Source organism: Littorina saxatilis, linkage group LG11 (assembly GCF_037325665.1).
Source record: "Littorina saxatilis isolate snail1 linkage group LG11, US_GU_Lsax_2.0, whole genome shotgun sequence".
Taxonomy (NCBI): Eukaryota; Metazoa; Mollusca; class Gastropoda; order Littorinimorpha; family Littorinidae; genus Littorina; species Littorina saxatilis.
Window position 1 is genome coordinate 37,112,529 of NC_090255.1, and position 10,000 is coordinate 37,122,528.

Sequence of the window (10,000 nt, forward strand, 5' to 3'; positions counted from 1 at the left end):
AGATATGGAGGAGGGGAGGGAAGGAATAGAGAGGGAAGGTGCGGAATGGAAGAGACAGAGGGGAGAGAGAGAAAGAAGGAGAAGTAACTAAATGTCCAGTATAAAACCAATGTCCATTTTGCGTGTAACTCAAAATACATATTGTATTACAAATTCCAAACAAACATGCAGACTGAAGAGAACAAAAGTTATCAAGAAAGAGAGAGCGAGTGAAAGGGTTATAAGTTTACAGAGGCGACATCACAATAAAAAACCTTCCGAAATAGTACCCGCTGATGGGACACAAAGTCTGATCTCCTTTAACAAAAATTATATATATATTTTGTCTCTTGATATGTGAGCCTTGATACTATGTGTGTGTATTTGTGTGTGCACTTCTAAGCTGGTATATTCAGTGAGTGTGTGTGTTTGATTTTAACAAAATGTATGTAATATTAAATTTGTTTCCTTGCAGAGTTAAATGTTAAAAAATGTAATATTTTGTCTACTGATTTGTGAGCCTAATTGATATGTCTGTGTATTTGTGTGTGCACATCATAGCTGGTATTTTCAGTGTGATTGTGTATGTGTGTGTGTGATTGAACAAAATTCATGTACCGTTCAATTTGTTTCCTTGCAGGGTAATGTTTAAAAAATGTAATATTTTGTCTTGATTTGTAAGCCTTCATATGTGTGTGTTTTTGTGTGTGCACATCAAAGCTGGTATTTTCAGTGTGATTGTGTATGTGTGTGTGTGTGTGTGTGTGTATGTGTGTGTGTGTGTGTGTGTGTGTGTGATTGAACAAAATTCATGTACCATTCAATTTGTTTCCTTGCAGGGTAATGTTAAAAAATGTAATATTTTGTCTGTTGATTTGTGAGTCTTGATACTATGTCTGTGTATTTGTGTCTGAACATCAAAACTGGTATTTTCAGTGTGTGTGTGATTGTGTGTGTGTGTGATTGAACAAAATTCATGTGCCATTGATTTTTTTTCTTGCAGGGTAATGTTTAAAAAATGTAATATTTTCTCTGTTGATTTGTGAGCCATAATATGTGTTTGTTGTGTGTGTGTGTGAGTGATTGAACAAAATTCATGTATCATTCAATTTGTTTCCTTGCAGGGTAATATTTGAAAAATGTATTACTTTCTCTATTGATTTGTGAGACTTGATATTATGCCTGTGTATTTGAATGTGCACTTCTTAGCTGGTATTTTCAGTGTGTGTATGATTGTACATGTGTGTGTGTGTGTTTAAATAAACAAAAATAATGTAATATTGAATTTGTTTCCTTCCAGGGTAATGTTAAAAAATGTAATATTTTGTCTGTTGATTTGTGAGCCTTGATACTGTGTCTGTATTTGTTTGTGCACATCAAAGCTGGTATTTTCAGTGTCATTCTGTGTGTGTGTGTGTGTTTGAATAAACAAAAATCATGTAATATTGAATTTGTTTCCTTGCAGGGTAATGCTTAAAAAATGTAATATTTTGTATGTTGATTTGTGTGCCTTGATTCTGTGTCGGTGTATTTGTTTGTGCACATCAAAGCTGCTATTTTCAGTGTGATTGTGTGTGTGTGTGTGTGTGTGTGTGTGAGTGATTGAACAAAATTCATGTACCATTCAATTTGTTTCCTTGCAGGGTAATATTTGAAAAATGTATTATTTTCTCTGTTGATTTGTGAGACTTGATATTATGTATAAAATTTCATCTCACACGGCATCACTGCAGAGCGCCTAGAACTGTACCCACGGAATATGCGCGATATAAGCGTCATTGATTGATTGATTGATTGATATGTCTGTATTTTTGTGTGCACACCCAAGCTGGTATTTTCAGTGTGATTGTGTGTGTGTGTCTGTGTGTGTGTGTGTGTGTGTGTTTGAATAAAAAAAAATCATGTAATATTGAATTTGTTTCCTTGCAGGGTAATGCTTAAAAAATGTAATTTTTTCTCTGTTGATTTGTGAGCCTTGATGACTGTATTTGTGTGTGCACATCTAAGCTGGTATTTTCAGTGTGTGATTGTGTGTGTGTGAATTTGTATGTGTGTGTGTGTGTGATTGAACAAAATTCATGTTCCATTCAATTTGTTTCCTTTCAGGGTAATGTTTAAAAAATGTAATATATGCTCTGGTGATTTGTTTGCCATGGGTGTATATTTGTGTGTGCACATCAAATCTGCTATTTTCAGTGTGTGTGATTGTGCACATGTGTGTGATTGTGCGAGTGTGTGTGAAAGTGATTGTGTGTGTGTCTGTGTGTGAGTGATTAAACAAAATTCATGTACCATTCATTTTGTTTCCTTGCAGGTTAATATTTAAAAAAATTATTATTTTCTGTGTTGATTTGTGAGACTTGATAGTATGTCTGTGTATTTGAATGTGCACTTCTAAGCTGCTATTTTCAGTGTGATTGTGTGTGTGTTTGAATAAAAAAAAATCATGTAATATTGAATTTGTTTCCTTGCAGGGTAATGTTTAAAAAATGTAATATTTTGTATGTTGATTTGTGAGCCTTGATACTGTGTCTGTGTATTAATTGTTTGTGCACATCAAAGCTGCTGTTTTCAGTTTGATTGTGTGTGTGTGTGTGTGTGTGTGTGTGTGTGTGTGTGTGTGTGTGTGTTTGAATAAACAAAAATCATGTAATATTGAATTTCTTTCCTTGCAGGGTAATGCTTAAAAAATGAAACATTTTGTCTGTTAATTTGTGAGCCTTGATACTATGTCTGTATTTGTGTGTGCACATCAAAGCTGGTATTTTCAGTGTGTGTGTGATTGTATGTGTTTGTGTGTGTGATTGAACAAAATTCGTGTACCATTCAATTTGTTTCCTTGCAGGGTAATGTTTAAAACATGTAATATTTTGTCTGTTGATTTGTGAGCCTTCATACTATGTCTGTGTATTTGTGTGTGCACATCAAAGCTGGTATTTTCAGGGGTATTGTGTGTGTGTCTGTGTGTGATTGAGCAAAATTCATGTACTATTGATTTTTTTTCTTGCAGGGTAATGTTTAAAAAATGTAATATTTTCTCTGTTTTGTGAGCCTTGATATGTGTGTTTTTGTGTGTGCATGTAATCAAAGCTGGTATTTTCAGTGTGTGTGTGAGTGTGTCTGTGTGTGAGTGATTTAACAAAATTCATGTAATATTGAATTTGTTTCCTTGCAGGGTAATGTTTAGAAAATGAAATATTTTCTCTTTTGATTTGTGAGCCTTGATTCTATGTCTGTATATTTGTGTGCACACCCAAGCTTGTATTTTCAGTGTGTGTGATTGTGTGTGTGTGTGCGTGTGTGTGTGAGTGATTGAAAAAAATTCATGTAATATTAAATTTGTTTTCTTGCAGGGTATTTTTAAAAAGATATAATATTTTGTCCGGTAATTTCATCGTCCTTAGTTAGATTTTTGTTGAATAAAAAAGTAACTTAATGGAAATGGAACCTGAAATGTAAAAGAAAAAAGTTTAACAGTTGATTCAAAATGAAATAAAACCCCAGTTAATACCCCCCCCCCACCCCCATCCCCCCCTCCTTAAAAAAAAAGGAGACATAATGACGGAAGGAACAATAAGAAAGTGAATGAGCCAAGTAAACATTTATATCAATAACTGAGAGAGAGAGAAAGAAATGAAAAATGACATGAGAAAAGTGTGTGTGTGAATGTATGGGCCGGACGCGATTAAATATGTGTGTTGGTTTGTGTGTTAGTATATGGATGTGAGTATAGCTATGAGCATGTAGGTATGAGAGTGTCAGTAAGCAAAAGGAGTAACTGTAAACGCCAAACAAACGTCAATCTGCGAGTGAACGACTATTTTCCATTAACGGTGCAGTACACTTTAGAAAGAGTGAGAGGTGAGAGGAGGGGAATAGAGAGGGGGGGGGGGGGGGCAGGGCATGGAGGGCAGGGGCGGAGCAGTTCAGCCAGAGAGGTGAGGGGGGGGGGGGGGGGGGTACAACCTGATGTTCGTGGGTAGACCCCTTGTGGGGTACAGGGGCAAGGCCCTGTTGGGGGGTCTGATTACCTGAAGAGTTTTTAGCTATGTTATGAACAATTTATGGCTTATCCTTGATTTTAAACATGATCAACTGGTGTCAGCAGCCACTCGTTATTTCATTTAATTTTGATTTTTGATATGTCTGAGTATTGAATCTTTTTTTTTTGGGGGGGGGGGCAGCGGAGGGGGGGTAGGGGGGGGTCCGGAACCCCTGTAGCCCCCCGCCCCGAAAGAGAGAGGGTGAGCAAGAAAAGACTGAGGGAGAGAGAAAGGGGGAGATATGGAGAAGGGGAGGGAAGGAATAGAGAGGTAAGGTGCGGAATGGAAGAGACAGAGGGGAGAGAGAGAGAAAGGAGAAGTAACTAAATGTCCAGTATAAAACCAATGTCCATTTTGCGTGTAACTCAAAAACATTTACATTGTATTACAAATTCCAAACAAACACGCAGACGGAAGAGAAAAAAAGTTATCAAGAATGTAAGAGAGCGAGTAAAAGGGTTATAAGTTTACAGAGGCGACATCACAATAAAAAACCTTCCGAAATAGTACCCGCTGATGGGACACAAGTCTGATCTCCTTTAATAACAAATATATATATTTTGTCTCTTGATATGTGCATGAGCCTTGATACTATGTGTGTATTTGTGTGTGCACTTCTAAGCTGGTATATTCAGTGAGTGTGTGTGATTGTGCATGTGTGTGAGTGTGATTCAACAAAATTCATGTAATATTGAATTTGTTTTCTTGCAGATCGAGTAATGTTAAAAAAATGTAATATATTTTCTATTGATTTGTGAGCCTTGATAATATGTCTGTTTTTGTTTTTGCACATCAAAGCTGGTATTTTCAGTGTGATTGTGTGTGTGTGTGTGTGTGTATGTGTGTGTAATTGAACAAACTTCATTTAAATTGAATTGTTTCCATGCAGGTTAATGTTTAAAAAATTTAATATTTTCTCTGGTGATTTGCGAGCCTTGATATGTCTGTGTATTTGTGTGAGCACATCAAAGCTGGTATTTTCAGTGTCTGTGATTATGCGTGTGAGTGATTGAACACAATTAATATTGAATTTGTTTCCTTGCAGGGTAATGTTTAGAAAATGTAATATTTTGATTTTTGATATGTCTGAGTATTTGTGCGTGCACATCAAAGCTGGTATATGTGTGTGTGTGTGTGTGTGTGTTTGAATAAACAACAATAATGTGATATTGAATTTGTTTTCTTGCAGGGTAATGTTAAAAAATGTAATATTTTGTCTGTTGATTTGTGAGCCTTGATACTCATAATGTCTGTGTATTTGTGTGTGCACAACAAAGCTGCTTTTTTTTAGTGTGTGTGTGTCTGTCTGTGTGTGGTTGTGTGTGTGTGATTGAATATAATTCATGTAATATTGAATTATTTGCTTCCTTGCAGGGTAATGTTACAAAAATGTAATATTTTGTATGTTGATTTGTGAGACTTGATACTGTGTCTGTGTATTTGTGTGTGCACATCGAAGCTGGTATTTTCAGTGTGTGTGATTGTTTGTGTGTTTGATTGAACAAACTTCATGTAATATAGTGGGTGGGTGTAATTGTGTGTCTGTGTTTGATTAAACAAAAATCATGTAATATTAAATTTGTTTCCTTGCAGGGTAATGTTTAAAAGAAGTGTAATATTTTGTTTATTGATTTGTGAGCCTTGATACTTTGTCTGTACATTTGTGTGTGCACATCGAAGCTGGTATTTTCAGTGTGTGTGATTGTGTGTGTGTGATTGAGCAAAGTTCATGTACTATTGAATTTGTTTCCTTTCAGGGTAAGGTTTTGAAAATGTAATATTGTGTCTGTTGATTTGTGAGCCTTGATACTTTGTAAATGTATTTGTGTGTGCACTTCTAAGCTGGTATTTTCAGTGTGTGTGTGTGTGTGTGTTTGATTGAACAAAAACCATGTGAATTGCTTTCCTTGTAGGGTAAGGCATTTACAGTGTGTGTGTGTTTTTAAACATAAATCATGTTATTTAAAAAAAAAATTATGTTTTTAAAATGTAACATTATAATGGCTGTTGATTTTTGCATTAGGGGGGTAATTTGAACACCCTAAGAACTAGACGCTGTTGCTGGCTCATATACCAAGTCGGAAAGCAAAGATGGTGTGGTTAGACCTACAGATATGCAAGTGAAATAAAGGATCTTATGTGTTTTGTCAACACTCAGACTTGTTTCTTTAAATAAGTGAAAAGTTCACATTTTTGGGCAAACAGGGCAAAGTTCAAATTAGCTGAATTCATTTGCATAGGTATTTAACCCAAGCCGACTATCTTTCATTTTTGTCAGAGCTTTCTACATATCTTCTTACGACCATTTTCCATGACTGAAAGACCAAAGAGTAGATTGCGATTTTCTAATATCAATACTCCAAAAGTTAGATATTCAGCGACATTCCGCAAAATTGTTCTAAAAGTTCTCACCTCCCACCGTTGTTAGTCGTTGCACCATTTTGTCTTATACAAACGTCATTCACAATCATCAGTAACGTAAAAATACAATTACACTAACTCTTGAAATATTCGCCTTGTTCAATTTACCCCCCCTCCCGTCCCTAAATTACCCTATGTGATATTTTTAATTAATGTATTTAACTTTTGCAGGTGCACTTGTGGTGAACTCCTGATGGAAAGTACAGTGTCAGCCCTTTACTGACCTGTCATGCTCTGCGGAGGACTTAGCAGTGCCCGTCGAAATATCCTTCTTTGGCACATCCCACGGGAAGGATCCTTGTCATGGCGTTGGCGGCATCGTGAAGTCGGCCATCAGAAGACCAGTGCTCAGCGGAAAGGTTTGTGTACTTTCTTGAGAGTTTTAGACTAACATTGACCTGTATGTGTTTTTAAATAATGTTAGTTGCCTCTTGGCGGGCTCAATGGCCTTAAGATGCCTTGTCTCCAAATCCATAGGTTGAGTGTTCGAATCCGAGCGGAGTCTGGTGGGTGAAAGTGTGGCTAGTTATGTGGGAGTTTCATTCCATGAATGAAAAAGATGGAGCTGCCTCTTTGTTTATGCTGTGCATGTGCTGCTGCATATTTCTATTGCATGTTGTTCATTGTGTGTTTTGATTTTTGACTCACCTGAGTAATTAGTGAGTATTAGGATTCATATGTCTCCGTCTGTATGGAGGGGTGGACGGCCGGCAGTCCGTGGACAAAAAACTTAACGTTGAGGTTATCTCGGATGTTTTTCAAGATAGACCTCTGAAATTTTGCACACAATTAGGGTTTGATGATCTTACGAAGTCATCCCAGTTTGTTTGACCCTCATCAAATTTTGGGGTCACAGCGGGGTCATGTTCGTTTTGTAAAAACTTAACATTGATGTTATCTCGGATGTTTTTGAAGCTAGAGCTTTGAATCCTTGCACACTTTTAGGGTTTGATATTATCCCAAATTGACCCTCGTCAAGTTTTGGGGTCAGAGGGGGTCATGTTCGATTCATAAAAACTTAACATGACGTTATTTCAGGTGTTTTCTAAGCTAGAGCTTTGAAACTTTGAACACTTCAAGGGTTTGATAATCTGTCTCTAGTTTGGTTTACCCCCGTCACATTTTGGGGTCACAGCGGGGTCATGTTCGCAAAAACTTTATGTTGATATTTTCTCAGTTATTTTGAAAGCAAAAGCCTCAAATATTTACACAATTGTAGGAGTTGATAATCAGCAGACATGACCAAAATTTGGCAGCGTGGTTCAGGGAGGGGCAGGGGTAACGAAGGAGAGTCGTGTGCAAGCATTTGCTTTTCTTGTTTATTTGCAGGAGATCATGAGGAATGATGAAGAAGCTTTGCAATATCTTCAGCGAAACTTGGCTGTCGACCCAGAAACTTGGCTGTCAACATGCCTGCTGCCACTCCACTCTTCTTCGGACTGGAGGAGATCCAGCGGCGTGACCCGCCAGGCGACCCAACAACCCTGTTCCAGCAACCCCATCGATTCATTGTGTACCTGGAGGCCTGACAGGCGACCCAACAACCTTGTTCCAGCAACCCTGTTCCAGCCCCCCCATCGATTCATTGTGTACCTGGAGGCCTGACAGGCGACCCAACAACCTTGTTCCAGCAACCCCATCGATTCATTGTGTACCTGGAGGCCTGACAGGCGACCCAACAACCTTGTTCCAGCAACCCCATCGATTCATTGTGTACCTGGAGGCCTGACAGGCGACCCAACAACCTTGTTCCAGCAACCCTGTTCCAGCAACCCTGTTCCAGCAACCCCATCGATTCATTGTGTACCTGGAGGCCTGACAGGCGACCCATCAACCTTGTTCCAGCAACCCCATCGATTCATTGTGTACCTGGAGAAAAAGTTGCGTAAAGGAACAGATTAACACCAAAAAGCTGTCATTGCCGACACTAATAGCCACTATACCAACACTGTCCCACCACAAGCAGAAACGGAAAGTTGAAGAGGCAGAAGATAGTGACACCCAATGTTTTGCAGGGTTCAAAAGAACTGCAACCGGTGAACTACAAAAGCAGTCAAAGGTCAACTGGCCCCGATCTGATTGGTTGCACTTGAACGAACTGTGTGTGCGCGAGCAGGTACAGCTGGATAACGGTGGTTTGACGACAGCTATGTGTTCGTCTTCACAGCAGACGAGGAAGTGAAAGTGTCAGCTACTGACAGTAAAGCCACTTACTCTCTGTGCAAGCAGAAGAATCTCACCCAGTTTGTTGACGATTGGAAGGATAAAGATTCACAGGGCCGCATCGTACGTGAAGCAACGCAGGCTGACCATAAACTGTTCAATTGTTTTCTTGGCAACTTAAAGTTGAATGATAAAATTATCAGCTTCATCATCCGAGGCAGACTACAACTCCTGCAATGCAACAGCCTACTAGCACTGTATTACCCAAATCAGTACCCCAAACAGTGTGCTCTGTGCAACCACCCTTCCCAAACAGTGTCACATGTACTGAACGGGTGCACTGAGAATGGTTGACCTGATTTTTGACCAGATTCCAAAACAGTGATATTTCTTTTCCCTGGGTGTGCGGCGGAACCAGCCAACAATTGTATTGTCGGCTGGTTTGTGGCGTTTTACCGCCGCGTTTGAATCATTTTTATGCTTCTTTTTTTGTGTTCTTGAATATTGTCTCTTGACAAATGTATGGATAACATCCACGGCTGCCAATGTCGTGGTCTCAATGTACAGTTTTCTTTGTATTTTGGTGTTTTAGTGACGGTGTCACAAACTGAAAACTCTGCCTGAACAATCCTTCTCATTGCGGTCAATGCGCTTGCACTAACTTAGGGAGATTAATCAGGTCGTGAACAACCTAACCCTAATGGTTTGTTCAGTCAAAGGGTCGCATTTTTTAAGTCCAAGATTGGCGCATGCGCATTGACCGCAATGAGAAGGATTGTTCAGCAGAGGTTTGAGTTCGTGACAACGGGAATGATAAATTAGTGCCTGATTTGTCCATTTTGAAATATAGTCATCCCGTACACTAAAACTTACACCTTGTTATATGTATATGTTCTTTGGTTATGATTTTACTGTTGTAGAGCTTTTGCTCTATCAAAATCAGTAGTCGCGGAAAATAAACTTCAGCGACAGAAACATCAATGTTTAGGTGTTATGAATGTGTTTTGAACAGGTGATGAGAACAAGGTGTGTGCATGATGCGTGTAAGTTGTGCATTTGAATCGTGTAATGCGAGTGGCTTGGGAGTGTCTGTTTCAATAAGCTGTGCTCTGGTCTTTCTCCAAAAAATATTTAGAACATAAATTAATTTATGATAAAATCATGCTCTTTTTTGTATTAAAAGTTTCCAAACACAAACAAAGCACACACAAAAAGTGTTGACATGGCGATACAAATAGCCATTTCTCAAATAAACAGACTTTAGACCGAATAGCTACCCACTGAATTCTTTATGGAAAACACAGCGACAACAGTCTAGCACAGCGACAACAGTCTAGCACAGCGACAACAGTCTAGCACAGCGACAACAGTCTAGCACAGCGACAACAGTCTAG

General features: G+C 38.6%; 3 long non-coding RNA genes across 3 annotated transcripts in view; 1 reads left to right on the top strand and 2 right to left on the bottom strand.

Annotated features, from left to right (window-relative positions):
* Nucleotides 1-10,000, bottom strand: part of LOC138980413 (uncharacterized) — a 399,865-nt gene that overhangs the window by 9,881 nt on the left and 379,984 nt on the right. The gene's annotated exons all lie outside the window — the stretch shown is intronic.
* LOC138980380 (uncharacterized) lies at nucleotides 5,276-9,587 on the top strand. Its single transcript, XR_011460312.1, has 2 exons — nucleotides 5,276-6,802; nucleotides 7,773-9,587. It is a non-coding gene; the product is annotated as an uncharacterized lncRNA (long non-coding RNA).
* On the bottom strand, nucleotides 7,866-8,367 carry LOC138980381 (uncharacterized). The gene is made up of 3 exons (XR_011460313.1): nucleotides 8,279-8,367; nucleotides 8,037-8,188; nucleotides 7,866-7,960 (listed from the first exon to the last, which is right to left on the bottom strand). It is a non-coding gene; the product is annotated as an uncharacterized lncRNA (long non-coding RNA).